This window comes from Stegostoma tigrinum, unplaced genomic scaffold, assembly GCF_030684315.1.
Source record: "Stegostoma tigrinum isolate sSteTig4 unplaced genomic scaffold, sSteTig4.hap1 scaffold_54, whole genome shotgun sequence".
Lineage (NCBI taxonomy): Eukaryota > Metazoa > Chordata > Chondrichthyes > Orectolobiformes > Stegostomatidae > Stegostoma > Stegostoma tigrinum.
Window position 1 is genome coordinate 1,685,749 of NW_026728472.1, and position 13,727 is coordinate 1,699,475.

The window sequence follows — 13,727 nt, forward strand, 5'->3', positions numbered from 1 at the left end:
CTATATTTTGGTAGTTCATTGTCATTTTCTGAAACACACTCTTTCCCTTTAGATTTGTTAAGTATTTTCTGGTTGTCTTCTAAGACTTTCTGAATTGAATCTGATACTTTATGCCCTGAGTGAGATGCACGTAGGACTTCCCAGCTGAGTTTTTGTCTGTTTCAATGGAAAGCCCTTTTTTGAATGTTTTACAGTGTTTCTACAAATGTTTTCCACTGTTCATTTGCAGCCATACATTTCAATCTCTTTACCCTGTTTCCCCTGGTCAGTTCCCCCGTCAAACCCATGTGATCGACCTTGTTTCTGTTTCTGATTGATGTCTGTTATTTGTGTGATCACTTTAAAACTTCATAATGCCTTTGAATTCCACTTTTTTCAAGTTCCCGGAGGATTTCTTGGAGTGACATTACTAATTCACTCAGCTTTATGACACAACGGTCGATCAGGGACAGTTACATCCCCAGCCAGTTGCACAACGTGTTATTCAAAGAAACACTGACAAAAACAATCTCCGAGATCCTCTTCGAATGTTGCTGTCTTATTGCATATACTTTGTCCATGCCAAAAAGGAACAGTATCATGTACCTTTTACCAAAATTTCCTGCCACAAACCAGTTCACTCAAGAATAGTTTTAGTGAAACTCTGTTGCTTCCTGTCCCTTTCTGCTTGTCTTCAACCACATTGCTGTGCTGTTCCAATGCTTCACATTTTGGGTTCGGACTTAGAAATCTCCTTTCACCTGAACCTTGTCCCAACATCCTCTCTGTCAGTTTCCAGGCCTGTCCATAAATGCCCCACCATGATTGGCCAGGACACTGGTCCCAGCACAGTTCCAGTTATTATTTATTCACTCATGAGATGTGGGTGTCTCTGGCTGGCTGGCATTTATTGCTCACCCCTGGCTGCCCTTGAACTGAATGGCTTGCCATTCCATTTCAGAGGATAATTGTGAGTCAACCACGTTCCTGTGGGTCTGAAGTCACATGTAGGCCTGACAAGGTAATGATGGGAGATTTCATTCCCTAATTACTGAGTCAGATTTGATCATGACTCTGCCATGGGAAGCCTACTTTAAGCTTTGTTGTACTATAACTTCCAAAGACAGCGGAAGGAATTCACAGTTATCATTCCAGGCCTGTGCTGCCTTTGTGAGGATCAGCGCAACTGAAGTGAAAGCAAATCTTTCACAACAGAGGGAAATACTGCTCTGATCTTTGTTTTGTGATTTCCCCCTCGATGACTGTATCTGTGTCATGACTCGTGGACTGGTGTCTTCAACCATTCTAACTCCTCTAACTGCTCCTTTTTCTGTCACCACCTCCCCTCACTACAATCCCTCCATATATTTGAAATATACTCCAATCCTGACCACTATCCCTATCTCTGTAATTTGCTTCAGTCTCCGCAACTTGCCTTATCTCAGTAGTATCCTCCTCCAGTAACTGGAGCCATAGAGTTGTGCAGCACAGAAACTGACCCCTAGACCCAACTCATCCATATGGCTCAGGTTTCCTGAACTGAACAAGTCACATTTGCCTGAATTTGGCACATTCGTTTCAAAACGTTCCTGTCTGTGTATCTGCCCCAATAACTTTTCATTGTTGTAGCTTCATCTGGCAGCTCGTTCCATGTATGCACCATTCTCTGCGTGGTTAATGTTACCTCTCAGGTCTCCTTGAAACATTTTCCCTCTCACCTCAAACCTCCTCCCTCTAGTTTTGGATTCCCCTCCCCTGGGGGGAGGGGGGGTAGGGGACAGATGTTGGCTGTTCATCTTCACTATGCTGCTCAGGCATTCATATACCTCTAAAAGTTCACCTCTCAGTCTCCTGCCCTTGAGTCAAACGTCTGTGCTTGGGTGTGACAAATTCATCCCTGATTTCCAAAAGTACTCTGAAATACTTGATTAAGCTTTTTAAGACCTTCACCACCTGTCTCTTGTAGTCGAGACTCTTTGCAAGACATCACTCTTTATTTCCCTGAATTTCCTGGTCTTTCTCCACAGTCAGTACTGACATGAAATACTGTTTCGTATTTCACCCACCTGCTGTGGTTCTCCATATCGATATCCTCGTTCATGTGTCTGCAGCCCTATTTCCTCCCTTATCACTCTTTTGCCCTTGATATACCTATGGAATCTCTTTGTAATTTCCTTAACTTTGACCAATAATGTTATCTCGCATCCCTTTTTGTCCTCTGGAATTCCTTCATAAAGTTTATTTCTACATTCCCATAGTCCTCGAAGGATTCATCAATCCAGCTCTTTATCACCTCATTCTTAACCTGAGCGCCTCTGTCACCAGTCATCCAGAGTTTCCTCCTTCTGTCAGCATTTTCCTTCGCACTAACAGGAACATGCCGGCTCTGACCTCTCTCTTTTGAAAGCTTCCAACTTGCCAGATGCCCCTTTACCTGTAAATAGCCTCCCCTACCATCTTTTGAAAATTCCTGTCAAATACCATCAAAATTGTTCTTGCCCCACTTTATAACTTTAGCTTGTGGACCAGGCCATTCTTTTTCCATAGCTATTTTCAGAGTAATAAAATTATGAGTCACGTTCCCAAAGTGCTGCCCCAATGACACCTCAGTCCCTTGCCCGACTTGGTTTCGCACGTGGAGGTCAGGATTTGCCCCTTCTCCAGTCAGGTCATCTTCATATTGTTTGAGAGAGTTTTTCTTAATATACTTAACAAATTCTTCCAATCAAAGCGCTTAACACTGTGGCAGTACCAGCCTAAGTTTGGTAAAATAGAAACCCTGATGATTACATACCTATTATTATTACAGATATCTAAGATCTCCCAACATATGTGCTCCTCAATCATCCACCGACTTTGGGGGACCTGCTGTACAATTGTATCAAAGCGATCACGCATTCTCTTTCTTTCAGTTCCACTAAAATCGCCTCACTGGGCGAACGCCAGGAATATTCTCTATAAATGCTGCTGTCATGCTGTCTCATTCAAAAATAGCTCTTCACTCCCATCTTGCCTCCAGCTACTATACTTCCTGTAGTGCCTGTACCCTGGATCATTGATCTGCTCATCCTTTCTCTCCATCATCTGTGTTTCTGTATTACCTTTTGATATCCCAGACGCTGTTCCCACCTGTGCCCTGAATTTATCTGTCCTACCTGTACGGTCCATTGCATTGAAATACATGAAGTTTAATTCCTCAGTTTTACCTCATTTTCTGCCCTGGTCTTGCCTGCCTTGTCTGGTTAAATTGCTACCTTGAACTTCTGTGCCAGCCTCTTCTTGCCTCACTACGGTTTCGGGCCCCACACCCCTTCTAGGCTGCATAAAGTCTTTTGGGTACCTCTGACGATTCACGTTGCCCTTCCCCCAGTTCACTTGACTTCACCACCCTGTCTGTCTGTGTTGACACCTTCAGTGATCTATGGACGTGTGTACCAAGGCCCTCTTGTTTTTCAGTTCTCAGCCTGTACCTACAGTTCATTACGTCCTTCACTTACTATACCTCCGAAAGCATATTACTTCACACTTATTAGAAATAAGTGCCATCTGCCATTACTCTGCCAAGTTCACCAGCTGATCAATATCAGACTGTAGTCTGAGATGATCCACCTCACTATGGACAACACCCCTAACTTTTGTATCATCTACAAACCTACGATGAAATCTTGTGGTTTCACAACCAAGTCAGTAACATACATAATAAACATCAATGGACGCTTTACAGATCCATGTGGCTTGCTGATAGTCAAAGACTTTAATCACAAAAATAAAACTCCACCAGTTTGGATCTCTTTTGTCAACTTGCCTCAAACTCCATGGGTTCTTAACTTTTGAACCGGCCTTCCATGCCGGATGTTGTCACAGGCCTTCCTGCGGGTCTTTGCAAACCACTTCATCTGCACTGCCCTCATCAATATTTGTCGGCACAATTTCAAAGAACTTGACTGAATTCATCAGACATGATCTCTCTTTACCAAAACCGTGCTGACTACCCCTAATCGATTCCTTCCTTTGCAAGTTTTCGTTCAACCTTTCCCTCAGATTTTTTTTTCCAATAAGTTCCCTCCCACGGATATCAGATTGTCTGCTTTCCAATTACCTGGCCATTCTCTGATGCCCTTATTGAGGAAAGGAAACACATTAACTGTCCTCCAGACATTCAGCACATCACCTGTGGCCACCAAGACATTAAATGTAACTGCCAGGCCTTGTCAATCTCCTTCCTTGCCTCTTATAGCAGCCTGGGATACATTTCATTGGGCACTAGTGATTTATCCACCATTACCCTTACAAAAGCATTTAATTCTTGCTTCTTATTGATCGTAACATGTTCGAGGACCTCACGATCCTAACTGAAGTCCCTGACTACAATGTATTTCTCCTTTGTGAACACAGGTGAGAAGCATAAATTTCAGACCTCACCTACTTCCTCTTGCTCTATGCAAAATATGCCCCTTCGCTTTCTAACAGTCTTCACTCTCCATGGTAATCCTCTTCCTCTAACTAAATTTATAAAATACCTTGTGGCTTTTCCCTTAACAGTACCTGCCAAAGGTAATTCTAGGCCATTGTTTGCCCTTCATTTTTAACGACCACCTTTTGCAAACTCTATACTTTTGAAGGCCTGTACCTATTTTCATTGTGCAGTGTTTTATTTACCAAACTCATATCAATTCATCAGCATTCACTGAAATTCTACCTTTTTCATTCTCTCTTTGCGGAACACAATGGCCCTGGATTCTGATTGTACCACGTTATAATGGCCCCACTTTCCAATTATAGACTCGATTGCAAGTAATTCTTCCTCCAGTCTATATGTGCCAGATCCTGTCTCATGATAGTGATAATGCTGAGTGATAGAAGTGATCTTCTGATAATTGTCTTTCAGCAAATTTAGACACTTAACTTCCACGCTATCCTTATCGCTTTCCATAACAACATTCATATTTCGAGTCACTATCTCTCTACCCCCACCAAAAAAATTGGAGGTAGGAGGAAACTTTATTTGACTTTTCAGTTGCATTTTAACAGGGTCCCACTGAAGAAGCGAATAAACAAATCGGGACCACGTGGACTTGGAGGTGATGTGCTGGCATGCGTTTGAGAATTGTTCAACATACAGAAAAGCCCATGCTAAGAAATAGTTGGTTTGTCAGCTCACAGGCTGTGCATTTTTATTAGACGAAGGATTCATGTTTGGGCTCCAGTTATTTACAAATTCCTGTCGATGATTGAGGTGTACAGATGAAATCTTATGTTTTCATGTTGGTTGATGGCATGACCACAGCTGAGAGTGTGAGCTGCACAGAGAATGCAAAGAGGATGAAGGGGACATGAATAGTCTCTGAGTTTCATCGCATATTAATGCATGGGATATGGCCATCACTGGCTCTGTCATCATTTAATTCCGATATCTAATTGCCTGGACAAGATCGTGGTAGTTCTTAGCAATGTTAACTTTGGTTTCTCATCACATATGTTGAGCTTTTTAATGTATCAATAGATTTACTTTTTGTTATAAATTCCAAAGCGTTCAGGTTCGTTCTTTTCCATGTCTTCTCATGAAAATCCTTTCATCAACAAGATCAATCTTTTGATTCTTCTCTAGAATGCCTCCATGGAAAGATTTATTCCCCCGAATATAGGGAATACTGTTGACAGCATTCTCGGTGTGGGCCAAGTTATGCATTCTCGAGTTTTTACAAAACTTCCCTATTTCCATTCTCTATTCCATTTGAAATGCCAGCATTCCATTTGCCTTCTCTATGACCTGCTGAATATTCATGCAACCTTTTGAGTTTAATACACAATGAATCCCAAGTTGCAATCAATCTGAAACTAAGAGGTGACAGTAATAATCAGGCAAGGACTGGAATGTGTGATAAAATATAAGCCAGTAATGACAGCTACACACTTAGAAATCAATGGGAGACATAGTACAAAGGGTTATAAATTGTAGGAGTGAAGTAAGGTCATTCATTCTATCGAGTCTGCTGCACAATTGAGTCTGCTGCACAATTTCATTGCGCCTTATATCTGTCTCAAACTCACTCTCTTGCCTTGATCCGTTTGAATCTTGATCCTCTTATTCATCAAGAACCTACCTATCTCTATCTCCAATTCATGCAGTGATTTCACCTCCGCAGCCCTCTGTGGCAATGGACAGATTCAGTACCCTCTGGCTGAAGAAATCCCTCCACATCTCTGTTCCTAAGGGTGAGAGATAATGGGAACTGCAGATGCTGGAGAATCCAAGATGATAAAATGTGAGGCTGGATGAACACAGCAGGCCAAGCAGCATCTCAAGAGCACAAAAGCTGACGTTTCGGGCCGAGACCCTTCATCAGAGAGGAGGATGGGGTGAGGGTTCTGGGATAAATAGGGAGAGAGGGGGAGGCGGACCGAAGATGGAGAGAAAAGAAGATAGATGGGGAGGTAGGGAGGGGATATGTCGGTCCAGGGAAGACGGACAGGTCAAGGAGGTGGGATGAGGTTGGTAGGTAGGAGATGGAGGTGCAGCTTGGGGTGGGAGGAAGGGATGGGTGAGAGGAAGAACAGGTTAGGGACGCAGAGACAGGCTGGACTGGTTTTGGGATCCAGTGGGTGGAGGGGAAGAGCTGGGCTGGTTATGTGGTGCAGTGGGGGGAGGGGACGAACTGGGCTGGTTTAGGGTTGCGGTGGGGGAAGGGGAGATTTTGAAGCTGGTGAAGTCCACAGTGATGCCATTAGGCTGCAGGGTTCCCAAGCGGAATATGAGTTGCTGTTCCTGCAACCTTCGGGTGGCATCATTATGGCACTGCAGGAGGCCCATGGTGGACATGTCATCTAAAGAATGGGAGGGGGAGTGGAAATGGTTTGCGACTGGGAGATGTAGTTGTTTGTTGTGAACTGAGCGGAGGTGTTCTGCAAAGCGGTCCCCAAGCCTTGGGGACCGCTTTGCAGAACACCTCCGCTCGGTTCGCAACAAACAACTGCACCTCCCAGTCGCAAACCATTTCCACTCCCCCTCCCATTCTTTAGATGACATGTCCATCATGGGCCTCCTGCAGTGCCATAATGATGCCACCCGAAGGTTGCAGGAACAGCAACTCATATTCCGCTTGGGAACCCTGCAGCCTAATGGCATCACTGTGGACTTCACCAGCTTCAAAATCTCCCCTTCCCCCACCGCATCCCTAAACCAGCCCAGTTCGTCCCCTCCCCGCGTTGTACCACACAACCAGCCCAGATCTTCCCCTCCACCCACTGCATCCCAAAACCAGACCAACCTGTCTCTGCCTCCCTAACCGGCTCTTCCTCTCACCCATCCCTTCCTCCCACCCCAAGCCACACCCGCATCTCCTACATACTTACCTCATCCCACCTCCTTGACCTGTCCATCTTCCCTGGACCGACCTATCTCCTCCCTACCTCCCCACCTATACTGTCTCCACCTATCTTCTTTTCTCTCCATCTTCGGTCCGCCTCCCGCTCTTTCCCTATTTATTCCAGAACCCTCACCCCATCCCACTCTCTGATGAAGGATCTAGGCTCGAAACGTCAGCTTTTGTGCTCCTGAGATGCTGCTTGGCCTGCTGTTTTCATCCAGCCTCACATTTTATTATCTCTGTTCTAAAGGGTTATGCCTTCACACAGAGGCTCTCGCCTAGCCTCTCCTACCAATAGAAACATCTTCTCCACTTCCACTCTCTCCACACCCCTCCGTATTCTATCAGTTTGGATGCATTTGTGCGTCTTCCATCGAAACCTCATCAAATACAGCCCCAGAACCCTTAACTAACTGTGCTTCAGATTGTTTGCCATTCAGAAAATAGTCGGCAGGATTCCACCCTACATCAGGGGTAACCCTAAGGAGTTTCAAATCCATCGCCTTAATCACTTGGCCATAAATATGTGATTGCACTCGCATGGTCTCTCGCACTGTATTTTTTTGATTGAATATCGCTGTTGTGAGGATGCAGATGAATATGTCACCTGATTCCGGGACAAAAATCGATCCCATTTGTGAAATGTTTCATGACCTGAAGTCGACTGCCTCACATTTTCTTCTCTTTGTGATAATTAAACAGGTTTGTTGTTTCTAAACATGGGCCTCTTGCATACTCAGTGAATCAAAATGAAAATGTAACAGATAACGACGAAACAAGCTCACTCTTTGTTTAAGGGGATCCTGCAGTTTTCAAACTTCCTCAAATGGAACAAGAAATAATTGCAAGTGTGTTTGTGTCATTCACACAATGGGACACTTATTGTGTGAAACCAGCTGAGCTGCAGATTCCAGTTGGTAGGATTCAAACAACACGTGAGCGAACCCACTGCATTACCAACCCATTACTTAACCACTCAGCCACGATTGTGTCAAAGTTTACAGCTCACAGTCGCCTCTTGCATTGGATTTCATCTGCAAATATCGCTGAATAGGGTTGATGGATGGAAATCCCAAGCAAATCTGTAGAGAAAATCCTTACCATTCCGGTATTATTGCATGGCCTTTCTGATTTCTCTGTTACTTTTTCCTCTCTATTGGGAAATAATCAACTTTGTTGTTTCAAAGCATGGTCATCTTGCATTCTCCATGAACATGGGAAACATTGAATGTGGAGAAATATTGCACTGAGTAATGTACTAGTGAAGTCCCAGCAACGTTCAACATTGTGGCCATTCATTCTTTTAAGTATATTTCAGGAGAAATTGGTGGATTTTTGCCTGGATAATTTGTATCCATGAACATTGAACAGAGAAGGCAAAAGAAACTAACTCAGAGACAACAAGAAGTGCCGACACCGGAGTCAGAGATTCTATGGAGCTGGAGGAACACAGCAGGCCAGGCAGCATCACAGAAGCAGAAACTGACCACTTAGTTTCAGGGTTCCTGCCAATTGTGCATGCACCTATGCTTGTGATGCATTTGCTGAGCACCTTTGGCTTTTAATCAGAAGACCGAGTGTTTTGGGCAGTGCCAGGGACAAAACTAGGGTTTCTTATTGCCCAGCCAGCATTCTCTGGTTCTTGCTGTGCAAATTTACAATGTGTGAAGACGCCTACAAATATTTCCAGCTAAACTGCCAATGTTCCAACTTCACAACGTTCACTGATATTGTAGTGGTGCTCTCAATCTCTTCTGATTTTTGTCCCCCTCTCCTTCTAATGTCATCATCAGCACCTTCCTCAGAAATAACCCTGTACCTTACCATACCCACAGACAACTGACCTTCCATTGCAGTACTTGTACCTGGTATCCACAAGGTTATATCCATGGTGTGTCATATTTCGCATCAACATGCTTCCACTGATGGAATAATCGAAAAGTGCTGTTAATTTTCACACACCCACTGACAACAACCAGATCTAGCTCAACACCCTCCCTATCCACTCCAACATTTCAGGAATATCCTCCATTTTAAACTTTACAAATCCATGCCATCGTATTTGATTGCTGCTGAAAGTTCCATTCTCCAATTTCCAAGTTCTTTCCTATCCTGGTAACTGCCTAAAGCTGAAGAATGACACATGGCAAGTGATTAAAATGGAGAAACGTCGTACAGTTCTGTCTGATCCAATAGTAGCCTGCACAGCTACTGCCTTTGCTGTCCTGTTTTGTGTATCGTTGGATATCGGAGCTTGTTCTGAGAAAAATAAAGAAACAACCAAATTCACATCTAACCTTGGAGAAACCTATGGGTGGGAACTCACAATAGGAGAGCAGCAAAATGGCCTTTGAAAATGTAACTTTTAGTTTCTTTTTGTAAATCTACAGTAGTGAGTAGAGTTTTATCTTATAATATGTTGTTATTGAGATCTGCCTCTTGGTTTTAATTTTTTAAAATTTAACAAAGTTATAAGCTATCCTGGAGCAGTGTTTTTAGAGCATTAAGTCTGTTCTTTTCTGGGTCTGTCAATTGTTGAGATGCAAAGATGGCCTTTAGTAGAGTGATATGCTCTTTATGTTGAATGTGGAAGTTTAGGGAGAGTTTCCATGTTATAGTTGACTATGCCCAACGTAAGTGTGTTAGGCTGCAAATCCTATAGGATTGCATGGATTGGTTGGAGTGGCAGTTAGAGGCAAGTAGAAATTTACACTAGCAAGGGGAAAGGATGGATGTCAGTTGCAGGGAGAGAGATAAACTGAAATGCAATCAGGTATTGGTTGACCTCCAGGAAAGGGAGATGGAGTCAGGTATTGCAGGAGTCTCCTGTGGCTATCCCCATCTCAAACAACTGCGCTGTGTTGAAAAATGTGGGGAGTGGTGGATTCTCTGGAGAATGCAGCACTGACAACCAGTTTCCTGGTCCAGAGACTGTCTCTAAGGTGACACCAGTTCCAGGCCATTGATTCTGAGAGGGGACTTTTTAGCCAGAGGTACAGACAAGTGTTTCTGCAGCTGACAGCGAGACATCAGAATGATGTATTGCCTCCCTGGAGCCAGAATCAAAGATATCTCAGAGAGAGTATGAAATATGCTCAAAGGCGAGAGAGATCAGCAGGTGGTCATTGTACACATTGGAAATAATGACATAGGAAGAGAACAGATGAGATTATGAGGAGACAATATAGGAAGTTAAGCAAGAATTTAAAAATTAGCTCATCAAGGATAGAAATATTTGGATTACTCACAGGGCCACAAGCTAGTGGGGGTAGGAGCATGAGGCTAGAGCAGATGAATGCATAGTTGAGGAGCTTGTGCAGAGGAGAAGAATCCACATTTTTGGATCGCTGGAATATCTTCTGGGGTAGGAACCACCTGTACAAGAAGGACGGATTGGATATGAATTGGAAGGGAGCAAATATACTGGCAGGGAGTTTTGCTAGAGATGCTCGGGAAGATTTAAACTGGAGGGGTAGGGGAGGGGATGTTTTGTGAACCAGGGAGACCGTGAAGAAAGAGATCAGTCTGAGACTGGTTAGGTTGGGAAAAATTGTAAGTCAAACGGACAGGGCAGACAGGAACCAAGTAGAGAACTGCATTTATTTCAATGAAAAATCCCCAGCAGGCAAGGCCGATTACCTTGGAACATGGCTCAGAATGCGTGACTGGGATAGCAGAGAGACATGGCTCGGGAATAGACAGGACTGGCAGCTTCATGGTTCAGGAATAGATGTTATAGTAAAGATCAAAAGAAGATGTTTGGACAAGAGAGGATGGGGAGTTGTACTTTTGAAGAAGGGTAACATTGCAGCTATATTTATCCAAAGAAGCCCAGGGATGTTATTTGGCTGGAATTGAGAAATAAGAAAGGTTTGATCACATTACTGCAAGTGGAAATCGATAAACAAATATGAAAAAACATCTCAGCTATCTGTAAGAATAATAGATGGTTATGGAAGGGGGTTTTAAATTTCCAAAAATGGACTAGGACTACCATAGTGTTCAGGTCTTAGATGCAGAGGAATTGGTTGAGCAGGTACAAGAAAATGTTCTAATTCAGTGTGTGGATGTACCTTCTGGAAAAGATGAAAAACCTGACCTGCTCTTAGGAAATAAAGCAGGGCAGGTGCCTGAAGCATCCGTAGAAGAACATTTTGGGGCCAGTGACTATACTTCAATGAGTTATAAAGTAGTTATGGACAGGGATAGACCGGATCTAATAGTTAAAGCTCTGAATTGGAGGAAGACCAATTTTGGCAGACTTAGGCAAAAACTTTCAAAAATTGATGGGGGGTGGTGGTGGGAGCTGGTGGAGGGTACAGATATTCCAAGGTAAATGGAGACATGGAAAATGTGAAGTGTTCAAAAATGAGAGCTCAGACACAGTATGTTCCTATTATTGCGAAGGACAAGGCAGGTTGATACAGGAAATGCTGGATGATAAGAGAAATTCAGCTTCTGAACAAGAAGACGAAAGCATATGTGAGGTATAGGCAGCATAATAGAGTGATTTTCTAGAAGAGTGTAATGGCAGCAGGAGTGCACTTAAGAGGGAATGCAGGAGGGCAAAAAGGGGACATGAGTTTGCTTTGTCAAACAGGGTGTGGAGAATCCAAAGAGTTTCCACAAATACGTTAAGGGGGAAAAGGAAGAGTAACTGGGGAGAGAACAGGGCCCCATAAGCATAAGCCATGCCACCTATGTGTGGAACTGCAGGAGGCAGGTGAGATGATACACAAGTATCTTAGATCAGTGTTTACTGGGGAGAAGGATATAGAAGATAGAGAACACATGGAAATAAATTAAAATCTTGTAAGATGCCACTGTTACGGAGGAAGAAATGCAGCATATCTCCAAATGTATAAAGTTGGGTAAATCCCCAAGACCTATCGAGAGTATGCTAGAACTCTGTGGGAAACTAAGGAAGTGACTACTTTGCCCCTTGCTGAGATATCTGTATCATCGATAGGCACAGGAAAGGTGTTGGGCAGCTGAAGATTGGCTACCTGGTTCCGCTTTTTGAGAAACCTGGTAAGGAAAAGGGGGGCTCTTGACCAGTGAGCCTGACATCAGTGGTGGGCAAGTTGTTGGAGGGGATTCTCAGGGGCAGGATTCACATGTATTTAGAAAGGCAATGGATTGGGGAGAGTCAACATGACTTTATGCCTGAGAAATCGTTGTTTGAGTTTTTTTTATCAAAGAGGACTGATGAGGGCAGAATGGTGGGTATGATCAATATGGACTACAGTTAAGACATTTGACAAGGTTCCTCATGGTAGACTGGCTAGAAAGGTTAGATCACACAAAAATAAAGGGAGAACTGGCTTTGTGGATACCGAGTTGGCTCAAAGGTAGAAGATGGAGGATGGAGTTGAGATGTTTTTTGGATAACATCCCGTTGATTTCTATATTTCTATAAATTCATGTCCTTTATCTGCCTGCACATCGGGATGCAGACACTGCCTGAAGCTTCCTGCCTGAATACAATTCAAGTTAAACTGTGCAAATCTTTATATTCCTGCACGGGGGTATGTGGAAACTGTCTCATAAGATTAAGTGAGGAGCATTTGTAAAGGTGTGAGGCTTCTGAAGTATGAAACTTCTGTCTCTGACAAAGGGGCCAAGGCACTGACTTTTTTTCAACCCATACACTTCGGCCACTTGAAATTACATTCTGCTACTTCGGCAACTTGAAATCGCCTCCTGTCATTAGCAGTCACTTCGTGAACGATCGATACTATATCCTGCTCTCTTTATGTGTTCGAAGTAGTAATTGTTTTGTATGATGTCTTTGTAGTGATTGTTTCATGTATCATGCCATTGTGAGATGTAAAATTGCTTTATGCATTACACACTTGACAAAGTATAAAAAGCGGGACTGACCGCTGCCCAGGGTGAATGGCTTGCGAGACTCTGTACTCTGTGCTGGGTTAAGTACAGTGATTTTCCACAGCTTGTACTTGCTTGGTAATAAAAGTTTTGTGTTTCTCTAAACAGGTCTGTGTCTCGTCGTTGCATCAAGTCCGTGAGTGTCTCCGAAAATGAACATAACATTTGGTGCCGTGACCAGGATTGCAACATGTACAGCAGTCTCATGTGGAGTGCTGAATAAGGGATCGATCGAGTGTCAGTGGAGTGAGACAGACAGGCTCGCAAGGTAAGATTCACCTTGGTCTCTCTCACTAGCCTGCCACCCGTGCGAAACCTCATCCCTGTGTGGCTCTGTACTGACGGAACCCCAAGACGACTCACGGTCTTGAACACTGCTAAATCTTAATGCCTGGAGGTTCAAGACTCCAGGTACGTAAAGAAATCCGGGAGGTTCGAGTCCCTAGATCTGGTAAATGGGAAAATAAAATCCGGGAGGTTAGAGTCCCGCAG

General features: G+C 43.7%; 1 long non-coding RNA gene across 1 annotated transcript in view; it reads left to right on the forward strand.

The window, feature by feature from the left end:
* Positions 1 to 13,497, forward strand: part of LOC132208822 (uncharacterized) — a 77,840-nt gene extending 64,343 nt beyond the window's left edge. The window contains exon 3 of the long non-coding RNA XR_009444950.1: positions 13,344 to 13,497. This is a non-coding gene — a long non-coding RNA (uncharacterized LOC132208822). The remainder of the gene's footprint in view (positions 1 to 13,343) is intronic.
* Positions 13,498 to 13,727: the final 230 nt, after the last annotated feature.